The following is a 14366-nucleotide window of genomic DNA, read 5'->3' on the forward strand; positions in this document are numbered from 1 at the left end:
CTTAAGCCTTTTAAACTACTGTAATGGTACGAAAATGCAGTAATTAACTCAGTTTGGGGGAGAATGTGCTAACCAAGTTTGCCAAGAAGACTTTCAAAACGACAAAACAGTACGAATCGGCAGGTGATTTCTGAAATACGTCAGCGCCTATTGTTGTGTAGGAGTGTAGAGTTCCAAATTTGATTTGTAATCACGAATTTGTCCCTTAGTCGTCTCGTCTCGTCTCGTCCCGCAGACGTTTGTCGTGCTTGCGCTGTCATATGGACCACGACCCGAGCGGCAGCGAGCGGCAGTCGAGCAAAGTCGGGACAAGTCGGGACGGGATACGAATGGTGCGAATGCACTGCAAAGTACGCAGACACCTGGTGCGAGGCGAGGCGAGGCGAGGCGAGGCGAGGCGAGGAAGCCCACATCGCTACCAGTGGCGCCCTCCAGCACGACACTGCCACACCCCGCACAGGCCCCCCGCTGGACACCAGGGACAAGATGCGTCCTCCGCTAGTGTCGAAGGCTGCACGCGCCCAGCGAATGACAGGAGGTGCAACGAGCAGCAGTGCGTCTCACACACGCGGCGGTGCGCCCGCTAATTCGGCCGTCGCTCTGCTGGGACGCCGGGCGCGCCCCCCGCGCCGTCCTCGAGGAACTGGCTGTTGCGGAAGGAAGTGCCTACGTCAAATGCGGCCGAAAACTAACATTTTGTGTGTTGGGAGAAAAGCCGAACGCGAATTCTGCCGTGCTCCTACATTACACGGGACAAGTCGGGACGGGATACGAATGGTGCGAATGCACTGCAAAGTACGCAGACACCTGGTGCGAGGCGAGGCGAGGCGAGGCGAGGCGAGGCGAGGCGAGGCGAGGCGAGGCGAGGCGAGGCGAGGAAGCCCACATCGCTACCAGTGGCGCCCTCCAGCACGACACTGCCACACCCCGCACAGGCCCCCCGCTGGACACCAGGGACAAGATGCGTCCTCCGCTAGTGTCGAAGGCTGCACGCGCCCAGCGAATGACAGGAGGTGCAACGAGCAGCAGTGCGTCTCACACACGCGGCGGTGCGCCCGCTAATTCGGCCGTCGCTCTGCTGGGACGCCGGGCGCGCCCCCCGCGCCGTCCTCGAGGAACTGGCTGTTGCGGAAGGAAGTGCCTACGTCAAATGCGGCCGAAAACTAACATTTTGTGTGTTGGGAGAAAAGCCGAACGCGAATTCTGCCGTGCTCCTACATTACACGAGTGCCAACGGCCATACCATGATAAATACACCGGTTCTCGTCCGATCACCGAAGTTAAGTATCATTGGGCCCGGTTAGTACTTGGATGGGTGACCGCCTGGGAAACCCGGGTGCTGTTGGCTCCCTTCCTTTTTTTTTTTTTTTATGTCGCTACCCCTGCCAGCCCAATTTTCAAACTACCCTTCTGTTGTGACAACGATGCTTCCTTAAGCCTTTTAAACTACTGTAATGGTACGAAAATGCAGTAATTAACTCAGTTTGGGGGAGAATGTGCTAACCAAGTTTGCCAAGAAGACTTTCAAAACGACAAAACAGTACGAATCGGCAGGTGATTTCTGAAATACGTCAGCGCCTATTGTTGTGTAGGAGTGTAGAGTTCCAAATTTGATTTGTAATCACGAATTTGTCCCTTAGTCGTCTCGTCTCGTCTCGTCCCGCAGACGTTTGTCGTGCTTGCGCTGTCATATGGACCACGACCCGAGCGGCAGCGAGCGGCAGTCGAGCAAAGTCGGGACAAGTCGGGACGGGATACGAATGGTGCGAATGCACTGCAAAGTACGCAGACACCTGGTGCGAGGCGAGGCGAGGCGAGGCGAGGCGAGGCGAGGAAGCCCACATCGCTACCAGTGGCGCCCTCCAGCACGACACTGCCACACCCCGCACAGGCCCCCCGCTGGACACCAGGGACAAGATGCGTCCTCCGCTAGTGTCGAAGGCTGCACGCGCCCAGCGAATGACAGGAGGTGCAACGAGCAGCAGTGCGTCTCACACACGCGGCGGTGCGCCCGCTAATTCGGCCGTCGCTCTGCTGGGACGCCGGGCGCGCCCCCCGCGCCGTCCTCGAGGAACTGGCTGTTGCGGAAGGAAGTGCCTACGTCAAATGCGGCCGAAAACTAACATTTTGTGTGTTGGGAGAAAAGCCGAACGCGAATTCTGCCGTGCTCCTACATTACACGGGACAAGTCGGGACGGGATACGAATGGTGCGAATGCACTGCAAAGTACGCAGACACCTGGTGCGAGGCGAGGCGAGGCGAGGCGAGGCGAGGCGAGGCGAGGCGAGGCGAGGCGAGGCGAGGCGAGGAAGCCCACATCGCTACCAGTGGCGCCCTCCAGCACGACACTGCCACACCCCGCACAGGCCCCCCGCTGGACACCAGGGACAAGATGCGTCCTCCGCTAGTGTCGAAGGCTGCACGCGCCCAGCGAATGACAGGAGGTGCAACGAGCAGCAGTGCGTCTCACACACGCGGCGGTGCGCCCGCTAATTCGGCCGTCGCTCTGCTGGGACGCCGGGCGCGCCCCCCGCGCCGTCCTCGAGGAACTGGCTGTTGCGGAAGGAAGTGCCTACGTCAAATGCGGCCGAAAACTAACATTTTGTGTGTTGGGAGAAAAGCCGAACGCGAATTCTGCCGTGCTCCTACATTACACGGGACAAGTCGGGACGGGATACGAATGGTGCGAATGCACTGCAAAGTACGCAGACACCTGGTGCGAGGCGAGGCGAGGCGAGGCGAGGCGAGGCGAGGCGAGGCGAGGCGAGGCGAGGCGAGGCGAGGCGAGGAAGCCCACATCGCTACCAGTGGCGCCCTCCAGCACGACACTGCCACACCCCGCACAGGCCCCCCGCTGGACACCAGGGACAAGATGCGTCCTCCGCTAGTGTCGAAGGCTGCACGCGCCCAGCGAATGACAGGAGGTGCAACGAGCAGCAGTGCGTCTCACACACGCGGCGGTGCGCCCGCTAATTCGGCCGTCGCTCTGCTGGGACGCCGGGCGCGCCCCCCGCGCCGTCCTCGAGGAACTGGCTGTTGCGGAAGGAAGTGCTTTCGTCAAATGCGGCCGAAAACTAACATTTTGTGTGTTGGGAGAAAAGCCGAACGCGAATTCTGCCGTGCTCCTACGTTACATGAGTGCCAACGGCCATACCATGATGAATACACCGGTTCTCGTCCGATCACCGAAGTTAAGCATCATTGGGCCCGGTTAGTACTTGGCTGGCTGCCCGCCTGGCAACACCTCGGTGCCGAGCGAGCAGTACTTCCGTGTGCGACTTGGCCGGCGGCGCCTCGCGTGTCGTCTGTCTTCTGCGTAGCGGCTGCTTTTCATCAAGTCCGTAAGTAATGGAAAGTTTCTATGATGACAGTGAAGAACGCCAAAATAACGTGCAATACGAATTCGATAGTTCCGTCGGAAAACCGTCAGCTTTCGAAATTCGTCGTTGGATACTTGAGGAATTGTGTTTGTCAACCGATGACGTTCTCGGTGTTCAGTTTGACACTTTGAAAGGTGGCTACACTGAGCCACAGCGCCAGAGATCGCTAGAGAGCATTGTTCCGCCGCCTCCACTGGCAGTGATTATTGAGATGTCGTAGTGGCAGTGCTTGTCGAGGACTCGTAGTAGTCAGTTCGTGTTCAGATGTGCTAGTAGGGAGTGCTTGCTGAGATGTGATACTGAAAAGTTCTTGTTGAGATGTGGTAATAGCGAGTCGGTGTGGAGATATATTGTAATGATTAGAGTGATTTTGGTCAATATATGAAGGTAACGAAACTTGATTTATATTTCATTATTTCCATGTTTTAAATAATGCGTCATTACAGGTTCAGTCAACGAAGCATCTGGCATGTGTTCTTGTATTAGAGTGTAATTCTGGTTTTCTTGAGTAATTATGGTATTTTTATTTTCTTTAATTAATTCAGTATAAATGATATTTAAAATTTCTTGTGTTATTGAAGAAGAACCGTGCCAGATGCGTACGTTGAGTTATACTTCCACACGCAGAACAGTTACACTTGTGCTTTGGTTTCGTAGATTTTATAGTTGCTGGGGACTTAATTAATTAATTGTGTTAATGAAAATTTCCATTTCAATCTTTGTTATTGTTCTATGCAGTCAGATAGCGTAATAATACTAGTCAGGGCCAACCGTTCGAGACTTCGTAATCGAACAGTCAGCTACTGAATCAAAAAATTAAAATTATTTGCATTCTATTTTAATTAAGCCCCCATGCACGTGGCGACCGCTGCTTCGGATCGTCCCTTGGAATTCTTCTGATTGTAAAAATAGTAGACAGTAGTATTGTTGTAGTAATTTGTAGTTTAGTAATTGTAGTCTATTTTGCATGTGTAGATTTGCTAATTGTCATTCTTCTAATGGTATTTTTTTTCTCTGAATTTGATTTGTTGTCTTGTATACGCGTTTGACGATTTAGTGCAATTATTTCAATTGTTCGTTAATCGTGTTTGAGGGAAACATTTCGAGTGAATGGTATTGTTGGAGATAAAGAGTCATTGTGTATAATTTCCGTACAGTGACGAGTTTTGTATGTTTTGTAAATGATTACGCGATCAATGAAAAAGGCGAAAATGATGGATAGTGAGAATGACGAAATTGTTAACATGGCGAACTCGCCAACAGAGGAAAACAGTATGATGGATAATGAAGTGGAAAACAATGTAATAAGTAGGGAAAATAGTCCGGAACCATTTCAAAATTTTTCTCAATCAGAAAATTCACAGAATCCGAGATTAACGACAGAAGATTCTGAAATAGTATCGAACACAGATAGCTTTACAGCCATGACGAAAGAAGTTGGTTTCGCGGGAAATGTTGGGGGCGAAAAGAATTTCGAACCGGCTATTACGGAGCAGTTGATGAGTGCTATATTAAATTTGGGAGCACGAATGGAAACAATTAAAACAGAGATAGGAACTTTAGCAACACGGTTAGACTCACAGGGATCACAAATAGGAATAATTACAACTGGTATGGGAACAATGGAGCAGTTTCGATCTGAATTTAAAACAGATATAGGAACAATTAGAACCACGATGAAAGCAATGACAACACGGTTAGACTCACGAATAGGGACATGTTTCAAAAATACGAATGATGAATCAAACAAAGAAATTAGAGAAGAAGTACAACCGGTTTTGAATGCTCACAATAATAGCTTAATTTCAACAGAAATCAGACAAGAGGAACAGGACAGAGAACGGGAAGAAAAAGATTGCGTGATAGTTCAAAAATTTTCAGAGTTAAATTTACAACTTGCACATGATAAGGAAGAAATATTTGTGAGAATCGAGGAATCCGTAACAAATGACTTAACGCAACAGTGTGAACAGTCAACTACTAAATGTGACAATACTGAAACCCGAGTTGCGACACTGACGGAAGATGTAAACTTATCGGAAAGAGTTGAGGAGATTCCAGATAAATTGACAAGTCTTAACTTAAATGGGGACAGAGATTCAGATGATACAGCACCATTGCCATTTGCAGAAACCGAAGAGTACCAGAACATAAATAAGCATGTTGAAAATCAGGGAAAAGTTAATGAACGCGTCAAAAGGGAATCTGAGGCATTACAAAAGCAAGACAAATATATTGAAAGCGAAATCGCAGGAAAAGACAGCAGACGAAATTTAGTATCACAGATAGCAGAGGGCTTTGAAGAAAGTAATTTGTTTCATTTACGGGATGTAACAAGAGAGCGCCAGGCGCGGGAACTTGACAATAATCGACATTGGGACTGGGACAGACGCGGTAGGTCTTTGTCGCCGCGAGGCGGAAGCTTTGACTGTAAACACTTCTTGACTGTTCGGAAATTTAAGATCTTTTGCAATTCTAGAAATGACATACGTCCATGTTCATGGTTGGATCGATTTACGTGCGCACTTCCGCCAGATTTGCCACTGAGTCACAAACTGGAATTTATGTGCAGCTATTAATGTCCTCAGGGGATTCACTACACTAAGTGAATATGTGTCGTAGCGCTCACAGGGCCCCGAGCTGTAGTGGTGCTATTTCTCTTTTAGTTTTCTGCGCCGCTGCCTACTCCTTCACTATTCTTTGCATCTAAAAAAAAAAACAACTCTTCTACTATCAATCTATCTAGACAGTAGGTAAACAATAACCGGATTTGACTGTTTTACCCAAAAGTGACTTTGGAAATTACCGTTTGGACTTACTATATTTTCTGCAGCATTAATTCGTAGCTTAAATGAAATTTTACCTGTTTATCTTCGTGACAATATTACTTCATATGTTGACGACATTCTTATTGCTAAACGTTCCTGGAGTGAGCACAACAAAATTTTGGATTACTTATTACGTATTTTTGCAAGAGTTGGCATAATAGTGAACTTAGAAAAATCTGAATTTGGTCGTTCTCAGGTGAAATTTCTCGGTCACATTATTTCTACAGAAGGTATTCTTCCCGATCCAGAGAAACTAGATGCTATTCGTAATTATGCTGTTCCTACTACAAAACGTGATGTTCGTAGTTTCCTTGGTGTCTGTAATTTTCTTAGACGCTTTGTTAGATTGGATGATTTGGCCACACCTCGTTTACACATTTCAGTGCATATGCACATTTTGGTCCCAGAAAATGCTTTCATAAATTACGGGAAAATTGCTACTTCAGTAATATGGAAAAACGTATTCGATTTGTTCTTGCCAAATGCAAATTATGTTAATAGGCTAAGCCGCCAACTGTTTTTCACAGAGCACCGTTGTTTCCTATCATTCCAGCGAAATTAAAGGACATGGCTGCAGTCGATTTGTTCGGTCCAGTGGTTCGTTCTACTAATGGTTTTGCGTACATTTTCGTAGCAGTGGAGTTGACATCAAAATATGTGTGTTTTACACCGTTACGCAAAGCAACAGCTCGTTCAGTATCTAATGCTTTCATCAAACATTTTCTTAAAGAAGTTGGTCATGTTGATAAGGTTATATCAGATAATGGATCACAGTTTCGCTCTAAGATTTGGCTTCGTACTCTACGGCGTCGTAAGATTAAACCAATTTTTATTTCACTTTTTCACCCTCAATCTAATGCTTCAGAGAGATGGATGAAGAAAATCAATAAATTGTGCCGACTTTATTGTCATCAGAATCACAGAACGTGGGATCAGTATCTTCATATTTTTCAAAACATTCTGAATGAACTTCCAAATGACTCAACTTCTTTACCGCCTCTATTGATATTAAAAAATAAAGTACCAACAAATCGCATTTCTGAAATCGTTCCATTTCCGCCTTCACGGAAATTGCGGCATTCTGAAGTTGTCAACCTGGCTCTACAAAATATTGCATCTGCGGCTGCTAGAAGAGAGAAATCAGCTAAACGTCCTGGTCGTTTAAAAATCTTGTCAGTTGGTCAGAAGGTGTTAATTAAGTCTCATCGTTTGTCTCATAAAGGAAAAGGCTTGTGTCGCAAATTTTTTCTGCTTTATAACGGTCCATATAGGATTCGCAAAATTATACATGATAATACTGTGGAAGTAGAAACTCTTAAATCTCGGCGCTCTATGGGAATACATCATATATCGAAAGTAAAAATTTTTGTGGAATGACATACTTTTGAGAAACCAACAGTTATACGTAAACATGCAGAGAATACAAGGATACCGCGCCGTGTTCCGGCGGCGGCACATACTCAAAGCAACTGTCAAGTCGGCGCGCCGCACAAGGCAGTCGTTGACCGCAAACAATCGCTTCCTACGTCACGCGCCTACAGCTGATCGAGCGCTCAGTGCGAATGCACTGACAGACGTAAACAAATACACAGTCTAACTTCTCCGACTAAATTCAGTATAAAGCTATAGTGACTTGATAAATTATGTTATTAACGTTCAGTATTTTTCAGGATACGGTTGTATAAAATATTTAAGACCTTCAGGTAAATTCTATGTGTGTCCGACGTTAAGAGGACTTGCTATGGAGAAAATTTCAGGAAGAATGTAATTTCAAAAAAAAAAAAAAAAAAGGAAGTAAAAAACCAAAAAGGTAACGATTAATTGAGTTTATTTTTCAGGTAACATATTTCCACTTAGGTACGTACTTTAGACGTAATTTGCTGCTCGCGATTACGTGATTCATACTTCGTGCTAAATTTCATGTTCTATGAATTTACTAGTGAAGCGACGTGCTTGCGCACATTAACTGATTTTGACAATGATTGACTAATGAACAGGGTTGTTATTTGTATATATTATGCATTGCTTGGCTGCACTGCTTTTTCACTGATGTCACATTTTTCTATTATGTGCCTGCTGTGCTTATTTATTTAAATTATAATTGTCACCTGATTAATTGTGCTGACTGTAGTTAGGTATGTAGGTTACACTTTGTGATTTATCTGCTTGCGCCTTCATGTTTACTTATTAAGATTACATATGAACATTTATTTGCTTATGCTGAATGATGCTAATGACTTGTTTATTACGTAAGATATATGTTTGCTGCTGTGCGTATGGATTGCATATTTACACACTTCTTGTTTTGTTGTCATAACTATAAGTTGGTATATAGAAATGCTGATATACTGTGTACAAACATAGAGTTTAGGTCAGACTATGGTATTAATTATAGATTGTTCGCTTGGCAGAGCCTCGTTGTAGGGATTGTGTTGCATCCACTTGTTGACATTCTGTTCTCTACTGGTATATTTACTCGCTATTGCATGTTTTGCTTACGCTCAGTGCCTGATATTTTTAAGATAAGAAAATGAACTGCTATAATGCTACGAACGACATTAGTACAAGAAATTTCATAGAAGTCACATGAGATGGAGGTTTTATGGAAGCTGTATAAATTTATGCTAATAGGAAGGAAGCTAACGACATGACATACCAACACTAGGTTAGACCATTGACAGTTATTACACTGCATTCTTCGTGAGAAATTGAAATAGGAAGTGACACTTGACACGAGAAATACTCCACATGTTTGCTTCTGTTTGCCATGATTCTTGAAGTGGTGTACACACTGTGAAATATTATGATCATTCACACTCCGTAATCGTAATTAATTACTGAGAGTTATTCGAACTAAGTCTGTTAGAGGTCATGTACGCATTTCTTTTATTTAATGATGGACAGGGTAAACAAAATGTATCTTATAATTTATAATGAGTAGCAGATTTGGATCAGATGGATTACACGAGAGGTTGTGTGTTGACATTGTGTCTTCGGATTGTATGAGATGATGAATTGAGGTTTGTATTAGGATTTTGTCTGCACTTGTTCGAGGAGACTGACTAGAGGAAAGAGTTGTTATGGAAGTGAAATGATATTGGTGCTGAGGTTTATATATATCGACGTAGTGAAGAGGTATTATTGAAGTATTAAGATTAAGTGATGATTATTGGAGTTTTCGTGGACAAGAGGTAAGGTAAATGATATTGATGATAAGGTTTATATGTATCGACGTATTGAAGAGGTATTAGTGAAGTATTGAGATTATGCTGATGATTATTGGAGTTTTGGTGGATAAGAGGTAAAGTAAGTGAGGAGCATATTTTTTTTTTGTTGGTCCATATGGAACAAGGAGGATGAAGATGGCAGACTAGAACACTCAAGTAGAAGGAACATTGTCTACACACACACTTTGTCAAATCACTAAGCAGTATATACTTTTTTTTGAGAGAGGAAGCATGTGCATATCTTGGCTCACTGACAGTTGTTCAGCAACCGTACATTTTGATCTGGCTTGGCAAACATTGGTCTAGACATGATGACTATGACGTTGACTTAACTATTATTGACTGTTATACATTGCTGCCACTACTACTTGGTACACATGATGAACATCAAATCTTGGACAGAGTTACATTTACACAGTTAACACTATTCAATTACACAGTAGTACTTAATGTGGATGAAAGATGAGTGAGTGTGTTTTGTGTGTTTTCCTTTTATAATCCCAGAGAAGTGATCCCAACCTATCTCCTAAATATTATTTTACTTGTTTGTTGTGGCTTGCACTGACACCCATAAATGTTATAGGTTTACTGGTATTTGTGTATTGTAATCGTTAATAGGACAATTATCTGATATCATTTGTGTGTTTGTTATGATTTGTATGTTTAGTGTAAAAGCATTGTATGTGTATTCAAACTATTGTTCATGCCTGAACTGTCTGATTAGTGATGGTGCTGCACTTTTCAACATGATGTGTGACATTTAGTCATGTTTAATTTCTGCTGATGAACTGTGTGATCAGTGATTGTAAAAATTATGGACTGTTACTTGTACCTTTTCTACATGATTGGTGCCACTAGGACATGTTTAATTTCTGCTTATAAACTCTGATGAACAGTGTGATCAGTGATACTGAATTTTATGGAACTGCTTCTGCTGAGAAATGTGACTTGTTGCTGTGTGTACCTGCTCAACATTGCTGGGTACCACTGATGGACTGCTTCTACTGAAATGATGTTGCTTCTTGCTGTCTGCACCTGGTCAACATTACTGGGTCCCACTGATGGACTGCTTCTACTGAAATGGTGTTACTTGTTGGTGTCTGCACCTGCTCAACATTGCTGGGTGCCACTGATGGACTGCTTCTACTGAAATGATGTTGCTTCTTGCTGTCTGCACCTGGTCAACATTACTGGGTGCCACTGATGGTCTGCTTCTACTGAAATGGTGTTACTTGTTGGTGTCTGCACCTGCTCAACATTGCTGGGTGCCACTGATGGACTGCTTCTACTGAAAAGATGTCACCTGTTGCTGTGTGCACCTGCTCAACATTGCTGGTGCCACTAATGGAACTGCTTATACTGAAATGGTGTTACTTGTTGGTGTCTGCACCTATTCAACATTACTGGGTGCCACTGTTGGACTGTTTCTATTGAAAAAATGTTACTTGTTGGTTTTTGCACCTGTTGACCATTGCTGGGTGCTACTGCTGGAACTGTCAACTGCTTATTCTTGAGCTATGGAAAGCGTTTATGTGAATATTTGTATAAACTGATTTTTTGTGTATTACTGGTTGTGAAAAGTTATGAGACTCTTACCTGCACATATTCGTCATTGCTGACGCTATTGATTGAATTGTTTAACCACATAATACTTGTGTAAACTATTATGTAAAGTCACATGTATGAAAGAATTTGTATTGCTTACTGTATTCTATATAATAGGTTATTGAAAGGTCAGTGCAAAGCAAAAATTGTATCTAGTTATATGATATTTACGTATTAATATTATCTTTTATTTTTGTCTGTATTTTTTTGACGAATTTGGTGGTATTTTCACCACCAATGCTGGCAAAAATACCATCAAATTCTAGCCGTGGAGGAAGGGCATATGAAAGGTGGCTACACTGAGCCACAGCGCCAGAGATCGCTAGAGAGCATTGTTCCGCCGCCTTCACTGGCAGTGATTATTGAGATGTCGTAGTGGCAGTGCTTGTCGAGGACTCGTAGTAGTCAGTTCGTGTTCAGATGTGCTAGTAGGGAGTGCTTGCTGAGATGTGATACTGAAAAGTTCTTGTTGAGATGTGGTAATAGCGAGTTGGTGTGGAGATATATTGTAATGATTAGAGTGATTTTGGTCAATATATGAAGGTAACGAAACTTGATTTATTTTTCATTATTTCCATGTTTTAAATAATGCGTCATTACAGGTTCAGTCAACGAAGCATCTGGCTTGTGTTCTTGTATTAGAGTGTAATTCTGGTTTTCTTGAGTAATTATGGTATTTTTATTTTCTTTAATTAATTCAGTATAAATGATATTTAAAATTTCTTGTGTTATTGAAGAAGAACCGTGCCAGATGCGTACGTTGAGTTATACTTCCACACGCAGAACAGTTACACTTGTGCTTTGGTTTCGTGGGTTTTATAGTTGCTGGGGACTTAATTAATTAATTAATTGTGTTAATGAAAATTTCCATTTCATTCTTTGTTGTTGTTCTATGCAGTCAGATAGCGTAATAATACTAGTCAGGGCCAACCGTTACGAGACTTCGTAATCGAACAGTCAGCTACTAAAGCAAAAAATTAAAATTATTTGCATTCTGTTTTAATTAAGCCCCCATGCAACTTTTATTAATTCTGTGTTTTTGAAGTTGAAAACTCCGGAATTGTGTGATACTGTTGTAAATGTAAATGATGGCGTCCGTAAATTTAGACATCTAGACGGTCGCATTAGTAACGTGTCTATTTATCATGGCGGGTTTGGTCTTCGAAATGTTCGTGTGTTTAACTTGCCTTTCGAAGTCCGGAATGACACAATATCTCGTCATTTGCGGCCGTACGGGACTGTGCTATCTGTCATTAAAGAGAAGTGGTCCTCCGCCTATGTTTTCCAGGTTGAAAATGGCGTGAGGAGTGTAAAGATGGTCGTACGACAACATATTCCGTCCTTCTTGCTAGTTAACGGTCATCGTGCATTTATCACTTATAGTGGCCAACCTCAGACGTGTTCGTTTTGTGGTGCTGTTGGTCATTACCGACAAAACTGCCCTAAACGCAGGCCGCCTGTTCAGTTGCCACGTGAGGATGTTTTAGGTAGGCCTAGTTTTGCTTCTGTTGCTGCAACAAGTTTAGGTTCCGCCCCCTCCCCCCCCCCGCACGTGTGCACATCGCGGCCGCCCCCCCCCCCCCCCCTCCTGTACCGGCCGCCGCTGACGCCATGGATACGTCTGTTCCTAATAGTGACTCTGTTTCTGTACTTCGTGTTGAGCCCTCTTTGATCGCGGATGCGACAACTGTACCTGTTACTAAAAAACCGGTAGTGGACGATGTTTCACCGGAATCCGTGCCGCTGTCGGCCGAATTTGTTCCGCATACTGTCCCGGTTACGGAACCCGATAAATCGGCGGTTGTTCCTACTACCGTCCCCGACAGTGTTACCCCCTGCGGGTTCGGGGGTTAGAATAGGCCCGCGGTATTCCTGCCTGTCGTAAGAGGCGACTAAAAGGAGTCTCAACTGTTTCGGCCTTATGTGCAGGTCCCCTCTCGGGTTTGACCTCCATCTTTCTAAATTATTCCGAAGAGCGAGCCAATTGGGGAAGGGCGCCTTACATGGTGCACTGTATCCGTCGTGCAATTAGACCTTTAGCCGGCTTTCTCGTCGTTGCAATGGTGTCCCGCTCGTTTTCGATCTCTTGGGCGATTACCACGCTGCTCTCTGCAGTGTTTCTTTTATCTGCGACGACGACCTTGGACAGTTTTGCACCTAAGATCCAGCACGGTAGCCAGTCCGTTGTGGTGGGGCCGCCATGTACCCTCTTGGTTGTAGCCCCCTGACAACACAGGGATCGCTCTACTGATGCCTGCGCCGTAACCTCCCCACGTATGCCAAGGAGTAGATGCCCATCTCCCTGGGGCATCGGGACTCCCGGCAATGGCCATCCTGCCAGGTGGCCTTTGCTGTGGCTGGGTGGCGCCCGTGGGGAGGGCCCTTGGTCGGAGTAGGTGGCATCAGGGCGGATGACCCGCAATGAAGCGTGGTACATCATCTCTCGCTGGCGGCCAGCCGTCAGCAGTCTCTAAGCGTTCCAAAGCTCACTTTAAGGCTAATGTGTATGACCCCAAATCGTTCCCCTCCCTGGCCACACCATGGGAGGAACGAAAGGCTATGAATGAGAGCGACAGGTATTCGCCCCGGTATCTCGTCTGTACCAGAGCTGACGGGGAATCGTTTGTGTCTGTGAAGCCTCAGTTCTTTGTCGAACATTTAGAGGACAAGTTCGGGGAGGTGGAGGGCTTGTCCAAGATGCGGTCAGGGTCTTAATAAAAACGGCATCCTCTGCCCAGTCACGAGCCTTGCTCGCTTGTACGAAGTTGGGGGATGTTTCTGTCACTATCACCCCCCATAAAAGCTTAAATATGGTTCAGGGAATTATTTTTCACCACGATCTCCTTTTACAGTCCGATGACGAGCTGCGCGCCAACTTAGAGCGACGAGGTGTACATTTCGTCCGGCGTGTTCATCGGGGTCCGAGGGACAATCAGGTAGCTACCGGTGCCTTCATCTTGGCCTTCGAAGGTGATATCTTACCAGAGAAGGTCAAGGTGATGGTCTACCGGTGTGACGTCAAACCCTATATCCCTCCCCCGATGCGGTGCTTTAAGTGCTGGAAGTTCGGTCACATGTCCTCTCGCTGTACTTCTAGCCTCACATGTCGAGATTGTGGACGCCCATCTCATCCCGATACTCCATGTGCTCCGCCTCCCGTCTGTGTCAACTGTGGAGCGCCTCATTCCCCTTGCTCGCCGGACTGTAGTGTCTTACAGAAAGAACGCAAAATCATGGAATATAAGACCCTGGACCGACTGACTTACACTGAGGCTAAGCGGAAATTTGAACGGCTACATCCCGTGCGCATGATGTCATCTTATGCC

At 45.1% G+C, this 14366-nt stretch overlaps 1 non-coding gene and 1 pseudogene across 1 annotated transcript; both read left to right on the forward strand.

The window, feature by feature from the left end:
- The first annotated feature begins 1229 nt into the window (after window positions 1-1229).
- On the forward strand, window positions 1230-1348 carry LOC126264029 (5S ribosomal RNA). The gene has a single exon (XR_007546919.1). It is a non-coding gene; the product is annotated as a 5S ribosomal RNA (ribosomal RNA).
- Window positions 1349-3140: 1792 nt separating this feature from the next.
- On the forward strand, window positions 3141-3258 carry LOC126263796 (5S ribosomal RNA; annotated as a pseudogene).
- The last annotated feature ends 11108 nt before the right edge of the window (window positions 3259-14366 follow it).

Source organism: Schistocerca nitens, chromosome 6 (genome assembly GCF_023898315.1).
Source record: "Schistocerca nitens isolate TAMUIC-IGC-003100 chromosome 6, iqSchNite1.1, whole genome shotgun sequence".
NCBI classification, from domain to species: Eukaryota; Metazoa; Arthropoda; class Insecta; order Orthoptera; family Acrididae; genus Schistocerca; species Schistocerca nitens.